Below are 11,258 nucleotides of genomic sequence, written 5' to 3'. Positions count from 1 at the left end.
GCCTTCTGCATCATTCAATAATTTGCCGAGAGAATCTTTCAATAATGAAAGTTGAGACTTGGATTTTTTCTTCAGTTCCCCCAGCTTGAGAAATGCTGACCGTGTTCTTCCTTTTTGGTTTTCTAATTCCAAATCTTTGAATATTTTATTATAGTATTTGCTTTTGTCTTCTCGAGCTGATCTTTGAAATTTTCTGTTCAGCTCTTGGACCTCTTCAATTCTTCCATGTTCTATAGAGGGAGTTATTGTTAGTTTCTGTTAAGTCTGATTCAAGGTGAACCCGTGTAGGAACTGCTCCATAGAGCTTTCAAGTCTATGACCTTTGGGATTCAGATAGCCAGTTCTGTCTTCAGAGGTGCCCCTGGTTGGGTTCAAACTGTCAACCTGTTGGCTAGTAGTTACGTGCTGAACCATGTGTTCCACCCAGGGTGTATAATATTATGGTTGATTTGTGTCTCTTATGTGAAGAGGTATGTATTCCCTGTAGAAATCTTAAGGAGTAATACTCCAGTGTGTGTAATTGAGCTTTCTTATAGTCACACAGGAAAGTCTGTATTAATTGAGCATAAGTTCTCCAGGGAAGGATTCTCCCAGGACATACAATTCAGTGCCATATTCTGTTTTAAAACCAGTTCATGAAATCATGAAATTATATTTATGGGAGCAGGATTTTAAATTTAAGAGGTGAAACATGTGATTAAATGGGATGAAAATCAGAGACAGAATCAATAGGTAAGAACTGAAGATTTTATTTGTACATTTGTCAGTGGGTTTACCATTTATAGTTATTCTCACTGATAATTGGAATGCATATAGACAGATAAATTGGTGCTCAGGAATGAAAAGACACAGCTTTCACATGAAGGGGCTTCAAAATGCTTGTGGGATAATTTTATTATCTTTTAATTCTTGTTTTCATTAACTTTTTGAAGTCCCTACATATTTGGTTTTGATGCGACTTTGAGCAATAATTAGAGTTATGAGCTGTTTGTTTGGACTATTAGTCAGTTAATTCATAGAGGTTTATAAGGGAGATGGTTCAGAAATAAGACCAATAATACACAAAGATAAAATCTAGACTAGGGATAGATTTGACCAAGGTCCTATAGAAAGTTAACCAAGAGTTATACCAAGAGGGTATTTTGTGTTAAAGGGAAAAGAGGGAGTTTTCAGTTTTAATTTTTTTTTGAATCCCTCTTGAAAGTGATGTTTTAGATTTGTTTCATAAGCTTGTTTTATCAGCCTCCTGAAGTTTCTCTATTTTTCTCTTAGAAGTAAGGCCTGATGACATACTTCTGAAAACCCCAGCACTGAAATTCCTGTGGAGCACAGTTCTACTCTGACACACATGTGGTCACTTTAAGTTAGAGTTGACTTTATAGCAACTGGTTGCTTTTGTGAAGTGGCACTGAATCGGTTTTGACTCATAGCAACCCCGTCTAGAGTTTCCTAGTAGTTACTGGTAGATTTGAACCACTGACCTTGTGGTTAGCAGACCAGTGCTTATCATACAGTGCTGTACCAAGACTTCACTGGTAATATTGTTAAATTTTCTTATATGTAAAACACACACATAGACATTTCCATTAATTGTTGCTAAGGGTCATCAAGTTGGTTCCAACCCATTAGCACTCCTGTATAGGGTTTCCAAGTAGCAGCTGATGAGCTTGAACCATTAACCTTGCAGTACAAACCAAACTTGCAGTCCAGCGCATTAACTCACAGTGCCACACCAGGACTCCACATTTCCATTTAGAGCTGAATATATTAAAATATATTTAAAATGCTACTTAAATATTTTCTTTCTGCTGAATCCATTTTACTGTCCATTTTAGGAGATTTTTTTGATTCCTCAAATTTTGATTATTGTAGTTCATCTAGACAACTGATTTTAATATGTAACTCTGATTAAATTTGCTGTTGTTTTTAAGTGCTATTAAGTTGGTTCTGACTCAAAGCAACTTTGTATAGGGTTTCCAAGGAGTGGCAGGTGGCTTTGAACTGCCAATCTTGCAATTAGCAGTCCAGTGCTGATCCAACAGTGCAATATCAGGATTAACTTGGTAAAAAGTTAACTTGCCTACTACTCTGCTAATGTCTTAATGATCTGAACTCAAGACAACATTGTATGTCTTCTTTTTGATGTATTCTCCTGACTTTCTCTTGCCCACACCAAGAAATTATGCTTGTTTTCAAATGATCATAAAAAGGGAAGCAGGTCTTCTTTTGATTGTAAGGAGTTATACACTAACTTGTCACTAGAGCAAGTTAGCTTGATGCTGTTCTTCCTATTTCTAGTGACCCTGCCACTCAAGACACCTTGTGATTACAGTTGCTTCCCTTCCCTCCCCACTCTGAATTTGTTTTTCTTTCATTTAAATTACTAAAGCACTTGTCATCACTCTGGTTTTCCTAAATGCCAGCCTGAGAAATAGACATCTCATTCTACTTAAAGGGAGAAACCCTGAAAGTTCTGGGAGGAAGAGTGAGATTATTCTGACAGACATGAGATATAGACAGGAGGTGAAGGTTCAAATCATGGAGAAGGCAGTTAGATAATTTAATCAGGAGAGGAGGCTTTGGGATGGGGAGGGGGACACAGTGAGCTGCAGCAGTGTAAATAGTATAAAGATTTGCTGAGGACAGAGGAAGTCTGGATTGTAAAGATCTGTGTACTTTGTAAACAATAAGATGCTGGAAGCAAGGAGGAATTGATTTGAGTGACAGAGGTGCCCTGCTCAGAGAGGAGTTGGAAAGAGTATCTGGGTTGGGAGGAAGGTGATCAGTTCTGCTTGGACTGACTTGCCCAAAGTGACTCAGCAGAACAGCATCAACTTCCTGTGTCTACTTACCGCTATCCTGTCCTCCCTTCAGTCCATCCCTTATCTTCATGAAAGAGTGGCACTCTGGTTTTCTATGACCAAATCAGAGAAACACCTATGTCAGAGCCTGAAGGGACATTGAAGGTTATTTTACTGCTACCAAACATGCAGATGGAGTCCTGGTGTGGTGCTGTGGGTTAATGCACTGGACTGCAAAGTTGGTTTGAGCTGCAAGGTCAGTGGTTCAAGCTCACCAGAAAACCCTATACAGGGTCTCTATGTGTCGGAACGGACTCGACAGCACTTAACAACAACATGCAGATGGAGTCCTGGTGTGGGGCTACAGGTTAATGCATAGGACTGCAAGGTCTTTTGAACTGAATGGTTGGTGGTTGAAACTCACCAGCCACTTTTCGAAAACCCTATCCTATGAGTTGGAAACGAATCGATGGCATTTAACAACAATAACATCAACAACATATTGTTAGAGAAGCTTAGTGCAGAGAGGAGAGAGGTATCTTGGAGGTGACAAATCATTTAAACTTCTAGATCAAAGTGAACAAAAAAAAATTTTTTTTTCTCTAAAAAATAAGTTTCATCTCACTGTAGTCACAAAAAGACCAAGTGTGACTGATCCTTAAAGTTTATTATCCAGACAAGTTTCAATAAAACAGTCAGGTCCAAATTGGACAGAAATCAACATGTTTGAAGCCAGTTTATTTATGTTCATCTAAGATGAAAGCATCTAAAATTTAACCTCTTTTAAGAGTGACTGACTTTTTGGGTGTTATTATTTTTCTTCTTTAACAAAGTAGCATTACTGCATTTATCACTAATTTGGTATTTATAATACATTCATAAAAACGTATTTGGATTTTGATTTATTCGTTTAAATTTTTAAAAAAATTTTATTTTTGTTTTTGTCTACTGGGAAATACTTTATTTAAAAATTCAGATATAAATATATGATTGAATAGAATAGAGTGATGTTATCATTAATGTAATGAACAGTGGATCTTAAATAATATAATGTTTGTGTATGTTTTAAGAATAGGTTTCATTTTCAGACTACCTAGCAAACATGTTGCCAGAGAATACCTGCTGTTATTTTGTATGTTTCAAGAAGATTTCTGAGACAGAAGTCTGCAATTCTTCATTTGTATTTAAAAGTTTCATTGTTTCAAGTTATTAGCCATTTACTAATACAATTTTCTGTCAGGATGTGCTCATCATTACTTCTGTCAAGAATACTAGACTTGGATTCTCAGCTATTGGAATTGACTTCGTAGTTTATGTACTATGCCCACAAAAACAATACACTTGTATGTGCCATTACTGAAATGAAAAGGCAAAACCAGAGCTCTGTAGTTGAATTCGTCCTCTTGGGATTTTCTAACTTTCCTGAACTCCAGGAGCTGATCTTTGGGGTTTTCTTGGTTATTTATCTGGTGACACTTATGGGAAATATGATCATTATTAGTGTCATCTCCCTGGACCAGAGCCTTCAGGTCCCCATGTACCTGTTCCTTCAGAACTTATCCATAGTAGAAGTGAGTTTCAGTGCAGTTATTACACCTAAAATGCTGGTGGTTCTTTCCATGGACAAAGCGACTATTTCCTTTGCTGGCTGTTTTGCACAGATGTATTTCATTATTCTTTTTGGTGGGACTGAATGCTTTCTTCTGGGGGCAATGGCTTATGACCGATTTGCTGCAATCTGCCATCCTCTTAACTATCCAATGATTATGACCAAAATGCTCTTTATGAAGTTAGTAATGTTCTCATGGATTTCATGGGTCCTGGTGGCTACTGCACAATCCACCTGGATTTTCAGTTTCCCCTTTTGTGGTTCCAATGAAATTAATCATCTTTTCTGTGAAACTCCCCCAGTGCTAGAGCTTGTGTGTGCAGACACCTCCGTGTTTGAAATCTATGCATTCACAGGCACTGTTTTAATTATTCTGGTGCCTTTCCTGCTGATACTCTTGTCTTATATTCGAATTCTCTTTGCCATCCTAAAGATGCCATCCACCACTGGGAGAAAAAAGGCCTTTTCCACCTGTGCCTCCCATCTCACCTCTGTGACCCTGTTCTATGGTACAGGTAGTATGACATATTTACAACCAAAATCTGGCTACTCCCCTGAAACTAAGAAACTGATGTCACTGGCTTACACTTTGCTCACTCCTCTGTTGAATCCACTGATCTACAGTTTGAGAAACAATGAGATGAAAAGAGCCTTGATGAAACTTTGGCGAAGAAAGGTGACTTTACACACCCTCTGATTATATTGATAATTCATGTGCTATTGGGATTTTGTCCAGCTGTTTGCTATTTAAATTTAATAAATAAGTAAAAAATTATCTTTTTTGATTATGACTATGTTTAATTTGTTGAATTCTTCAAGTTTGATAATAAAATAGAGATATTGGTTTTTTTTTTCAAATGATGCCCTTGTTGTTAATTTTTCACAGATACATAATTTTTCCAAAATATGATACAATAATTTATTTTTCATTCTTTTCTTGTGGACATATAGGTTGCCAGTCTTTGTTGTCATTATGCAGTGCTTCAGTGAATACCAAATCACATCTGTTTTTATTTATTAATGCTTTTTAATTCTGTATGATAAAGCTATCTCCCATAGAGAGTGGGACATATGGGAAAAAGTGTGTATTCTTACAAATTTTAGTACATACTGTTGAAGTTCTTCTCAAAATGATACTTTAGCCTGACCACTCAGCTCTAAACTCACAAATACAGATATGAGAGTTTACTTCTGGAGGGGAAAATCTGTTTGAAAAATGAGTAAAGAAGTGCAGCTGTTTCTGGAATGAGCAAACTAGTTCTCACTCATGGTCTCACACAGTTTGTAATCCACAATTGTGTTTCTCTATGCATGGTGCCACATATCCATCCAACATGGGAACTTTCCTGAAATCTCACTTGATATTAATACTTTCTTTTTTACTTTCTGACCACTGTTTTCGAAGACTTTTGTCAAATTTCCCTTTGTGGCTCCATTATTGCTAGTTACCATTGAGTCAGCTACAACTCATGATGACTTTATGTATAACGCCATGAAACATGACACGGTCTTGCACCGTCCTCACAATCTTTGTTGTGTTTGAGGCCTGTGTTGTAGCCATTGTTTCAGTCCATTTTATGAAGGAAGCTGTTCCGCGGGAGAAAGATGAGGCTTTCTGCTCCCGTAAAGATTTACAGCCTCAGAAACCCTGTGCAGGGTCGTTATGAGTCGGAACCTACTCCACGGCACATAACAACAACAACAACATCCTTGTTTTTACTGACCCATTATATCTAGCATAAACAAACATAAAAAAGAGAAGTTGGTATTCAGAACAGATTGGATTTTCAGAAAAAGAAAATTTGAAATCAGTGTAGGTAATATACAAATGTATAATATATATATTTTTTCAATCAGACAGTAAGCAGCCATTAGCAAATACTTTGATTGTATTCTGTCTCTTCATGTCTTGAAATTTCTTTCTCATTTGGTTTGCTAACTACAATCCTTGCAACTGGGCAGCTAATCTTTTTGTGGAGGGGATCTGAGAAGTCTACCTCTTTGCTACAACTTAAACATTTCAATGTACGCAAGCTTTAAATTGGGGAAGAGGGTGTGGTATAATTTTGGAGTGACATATTAAGGTTCCACTAGCAGATAGAAGTCTTGGTGTGGCACTGTGGGTTAATGCTTTGGACTACAAAGTAGGTTTGAACCACAAGGTTGGCAGTTTAAGCTCACCATTTGCTCTTTGGAATCCTTCTACAGGATTCTCCTGTGGGTTGGAAATGACTTGATGGCACTTAAGAACAACAAAAACAACCATTTAGAAACAAAGTATGAATTGCATCTGCACAAATGAAAGAACTTATATTGGTGTTTTATATTCAGGTCACGACTATGTATGAGGGATTTAACAGACCATTTTAAATGGGTATTTTTATTATTATTGTTAGGTGCTGTAATGTTGATTCTGGTTTATAGTGACCCGATGTACCACAGAATTAAATACTGCCTGGTCCTGTGCTGTCACTACAAGTGTTGACATCTTTTTTTTCTTTCTTTCTTTCTTTCTTTTTTTTTTTTGTGTTTAATATCTTTAATTATGTAAAGATTTGTTCATTCATATCACCTAGAGAACATTTCACCCACAGCTCTGCTTGGCAGCCAGTCTCTTATCTCTCTTTTCAGCAATTGTAAAGCAGATACCTTTTCCCAGGGGAAGAGAAATCCATGGTTTGTTGCCTTTGCCAATAACGAAAATGTTGGAAAGTCGAGTGGCAAAGCTGTTGCCATTGGCATCTTTCACACAAAAGAACCAGGATGTCTCTCTCTATTAGTGATCACACCAATTCTTCCCAAGTTGGCACCTCCATACACAGGTTACCAGTGTCAAACTTGATGAAATCATAATCTTTCCAGTCTCCAAATCAATCTGAATGGTATCATTCACCTTGATGAGGGGATCAGGGCAGTGTATGGTACGAGCATCATAGGTCACCAGATGGGGGATTCCTTTTGTGCCCACAAAGATCTTTCTTACTTTGCACAACTTGTACTTCGCCTCCTCAGGTATAACACGATGAACAGCAAATCAACCCTTGGTGTCATAGACCAGACAGGAATTTTCTCCGGTTTTGTCAATGCTGATGACATCCATAAAACCAGCAGGATACGTTATATCAGTTCGGACCTTGCCATCAATCTTAATGAACCACTGCACACAGATTTTTTTCAACTTCATCTCCTGTCAGGGCATACTTACGTGTCTGTTCCTTAAGAAAATGATCAGTGGTAGGCATTCTCTGAGCTTGTGGGGGCATGGGGATGGGCGTGGAGCAAACACACCAGTCAGTTTGTCCAGCATCCAATGCTTTAGGGCAGCCACATACTTAAGATGCTTCTTTGGACCATGAGCCATGGCTGCGCTGAGTATGCGTGTTGACATCTTTGAGTTCATTGTTGCAGCTACTGTTTCAATTCATCTCATTGAGGGTCTTCCTTTTATTTTCTGACCCTCTAATTTATCAAACATGATGTCTTTCTCCAGGGGATGGTCTCTCTGGATAACATGTCCAAAATATCAGAGATGAAGTCTCTCTATTCTTGTACTTCTTTCACGACAGATTTTTTTCATTTCTCTGGAAGTTTATGATATATTCAATATTGTTAGGCAACATCACAATTCAAAGGCATTGGCTATTCTCCAGTGTTCCTTATTTAGTGTCCAGCTTTCACATATATATTAGGTGGGTGATATTACCATGGCTTGGGATAGGAGTACCTTCGTCCTCAAAGTGACATCTTTGCTTTTTAATAATTTAAAAAGTTTTTCTATTTTAATATGTTATTTGATCTCTTTCTGTTTTCAGGTTTTATTTTTATGTAGTCATTTGATTTCTTGACTGCTGCTTCCATGAGCATTGAATGTAGATTCAAGTACAATGAAATCACTGGAAACTTCAATCTTTTTTCTGTTGATCATATTATTGTTTATTGATCAAGTTGTATAGATTTTTACTTTCTTTACATTAATGTGTAATCTAGTGAACTCTGGACTCAAGGAGTGGTGCTGTGGGATAAAGCACTGGACTGCGAGTCAGTTTGGACCACAAGGTTGGCAGTTCAAACTCACCAACCACTCCTTGGAGACTCTACACAGAGTCGTTATAAGTCGGAACCGACTAGATGACACTTAACAACAACATAGTGAAAACTGTTTTTGATCTTCATCAGTTAGTGCTTCAACTCGTCTTCGCTTTGAACAAGCAAGGGTCTGTCATCTGCATATTTCAAGTTATTAATGTGGCTTCCTCCAATCCTGATGCCACGTTCTTTTTCTCAAAGTCACATCTCTTACATTATTTTCTCAGCATACAGATTGAATATGGTGAAAGGATACATCCCTGATGCAAACTTTTCCTGATTTTGGACCATTCAGTATCCCCTTGTTCTGTTAGAAGGACTGCTTGTTGGTCTGTGTGCAAGATCTTCATGAGGAAAATTAATTATTCTGGATTTCCCATTCATTTTAATGTTAACCATAATTTGTTATGATTCACACAGTTGAAGGCCTTTACATAGTCATTGAAACTCAAGTTAACACCTTCCTAGTATTTTCTTCTTTCAGCCAAGATCCATGTGACATCAGCAATGACATCCCACATTCCAACTCCTCTTCTGAATTTGGCTTCTATTTCTGGCAGCTTCCTGTCAATGTACTGCTTCAAATACTTAAAAATTATCTTTAACAAAATTTTACTTGCATGTGGTTACGAATCGGGCTGCTAACCTCAAGGTCAGCAGTTTGAAACTACCAGCAGTTCCTCAGGAGGAAGATGAAATGCTCTGCTCCTATAAAGATTTACACCCTCGGAAACCCGGTGCAGGGTCGCTATGAGTCGGAACCGACTCCATGGTACTTAAAAACAACAACATACTGATATTGTTCGATGCTTACAGCATTTTCTTGGGTAACGTTTCTTAAAGATGGTCAAATATGGAACTTTTTCAGTTGATTGGCCAGGTAGCTGTCTTCCAAATTTCTTGGCATAGATAAGAGAATGTCTTGAGAGCTACAACAGTTTGTTGAAATATTTCAAATGATGTTCTTGGAGCATTAGCTTTGCCAATGCTTTCTGAGCAGCTTGGATATAATTTCTTTTCATACCATCAGTTCTTGATCATATGGTACCTCTTGAAATGGTTGCATGTCACCAATTCTTTTGGGTGCAATGACTCTGTATATTTCTTCCATCTGTTTTTTTTTTTTTTTGAAATGGAGACATTGAATTTACTGGAGAGCACAGGTCAGTGCTGCCAGGGCCTTCATGAATGCAGGGCTCTCCACTTGTCCAAGGGGCCACGGTTGGGGATGTATTTGACCCCACAGCCATCTGGGTTAAGGCCCTTCTTAGCCACCATGTCTTCAAACCCATCAGCATTGAACTTGGTGAAGCCCCTTTTCTTGGAGATGTGGATCTTCTGACGCCCAGGGAACTTGAAATTGGCCCTGCCTAGGGCCTCAATCACATGCTCCTTGTTTTGAAGCTTGGTGCGGATGGACATGATGACGTGGCCCATGTGGACCCTAACCACAGTGCCCTGGGGCTTTCCAAAGGCCCCTCACATCCCTGTCTGGAGCCTGTCAGCCCCAGCACAGAACAACATCTTGTTGATGCAGATGACATGGAACGGATGCAGCCGCACTCGGATATGAAAGCCATCTTTGCCATAGCTTTTCACCATGTACTTGTTGGCACAAATACGGGCAGCTTCCAGGGCTTCTGAGGAAAGCTGCTCATATTTATCTTGATACATTGTTGCCACAGAGTGAGACCTCATCCACTTTGGCCTTCTTCCGACCCAGGTCAAAGATAGGAATCTTGGCATCAGGGACACCTCGGTAGAAGCGGGACTTTGGATAGGGCTTGTTCTTACAATACTGGTAACCGGTGGAGTGGCGGCCTATGTCAACACCAGAATCTTTGTGGTGTGCCAGAGGGAAAGAGACTCTTTCCATCTGTTTTTAATCTTCCTGAATCTTTCAATACTGAAGCTTTCAATATTATTGTTGTTAAGTGCCTTCAAGTAGGTTCCAACAAATAGCGACCCTAGGTACAACGGAAGGAAACTCTGCTCTGTCCTGCGCCATCCTCACCATTGTTATATTTGAGTCCATTGTTGCTGTCACTGTGCCAATCCATCTTGTTGGGAGCCTTTCCCTTTTTTTTATGACCCTCATTTTTATCAAGCATGATGGTCATCTCTTTGCACTGATACCTCCTGATAATATGTCCAAAGTATGAAAGAGAAAGATTACTAGCCTTGCTTCTATGGAGAATTCTGGCTGTACTACTTTCAATACAGATTTATTTATTCACTGAAGCAGTCCTTGGGACTGCCAACACCGTAATTTAAATGCATCAACTCTGCTCTAATCTTTGTTATTCACTGTCCAACTTTCACATGCATGTGAGGTGATTGAAAATACCATCTCATATGTCAGATGCATCTTAGTCTTAAAAATGACATTTTCACTCTTGGACACTTTAAAGAGAACTTTTGCAGCAGATTTGTCTAATGCAAAACATCTTTTGATTTCTTGATTTCTGCTTCCTTGAGTGTTGATTGTGGACCGAAGAAAATTGAAGTTTTTGACAACTTCTATCTTTCTTCATTTATCATGATGTTATTTAATGGTCCAGTTGTGAGAATATTAATTTTCTTTACATTCAGTTACAATCCAGACTGCTTGCTATAGTGTTTGATCTTCATCAATAAGTATTTCAAGTCTTTGCTTTCAGCAAGCAAGGTTGTGTTATTGGCACTTTGCAGTTTTCATTCAATATTGAATCCTTCAATATTGCAACTCGAGACCCATTTTTTTTCTTCAGTTCTTTCAGTTT

At 38.4% G+C, this 11,258-nt stretch overlaps 2 pseudogenes; both read right to left on the bottom strand.

The window, feature by feature from the left end:
• Positions 1–6,994: 6,994 nt before the first annotated feature.
• On the bottom strand, positions 6,995–7,771 carry LOC102816293 (annotated as a pseudogene).
• A 1,907-nt stretch (positions 7,772–9,678) lies between these two features.
• LOC102815902 lies at positions 9,679–10,372 on the bottom strand (annotated as a pseudogene).
• Between the last annotated feature and the right edge of the window lie 886 nt (positions 10,373–11,258).

Source organism: Chrysochloris asiatica, unplaced genomic scaffold (assembly GCF_000296735.1).
Source record: "Chrysochloris asiatica unplaced genomic scaffold, ChrAsi1.0 scaffold00219, whole genome shotgun sequence".
Classification (NCBI taxonomy): Eukaryota; Metazoa; Chordata; class Mammalia; order Afrosoricida; family Chrysochloridae; genus Chrysochloris; species Chrysochloris asiatica.
Note: the sequence above shows the minus strand (reverse complement) of the source record. Positions and strands in the feature narration are given on the sequence as shown.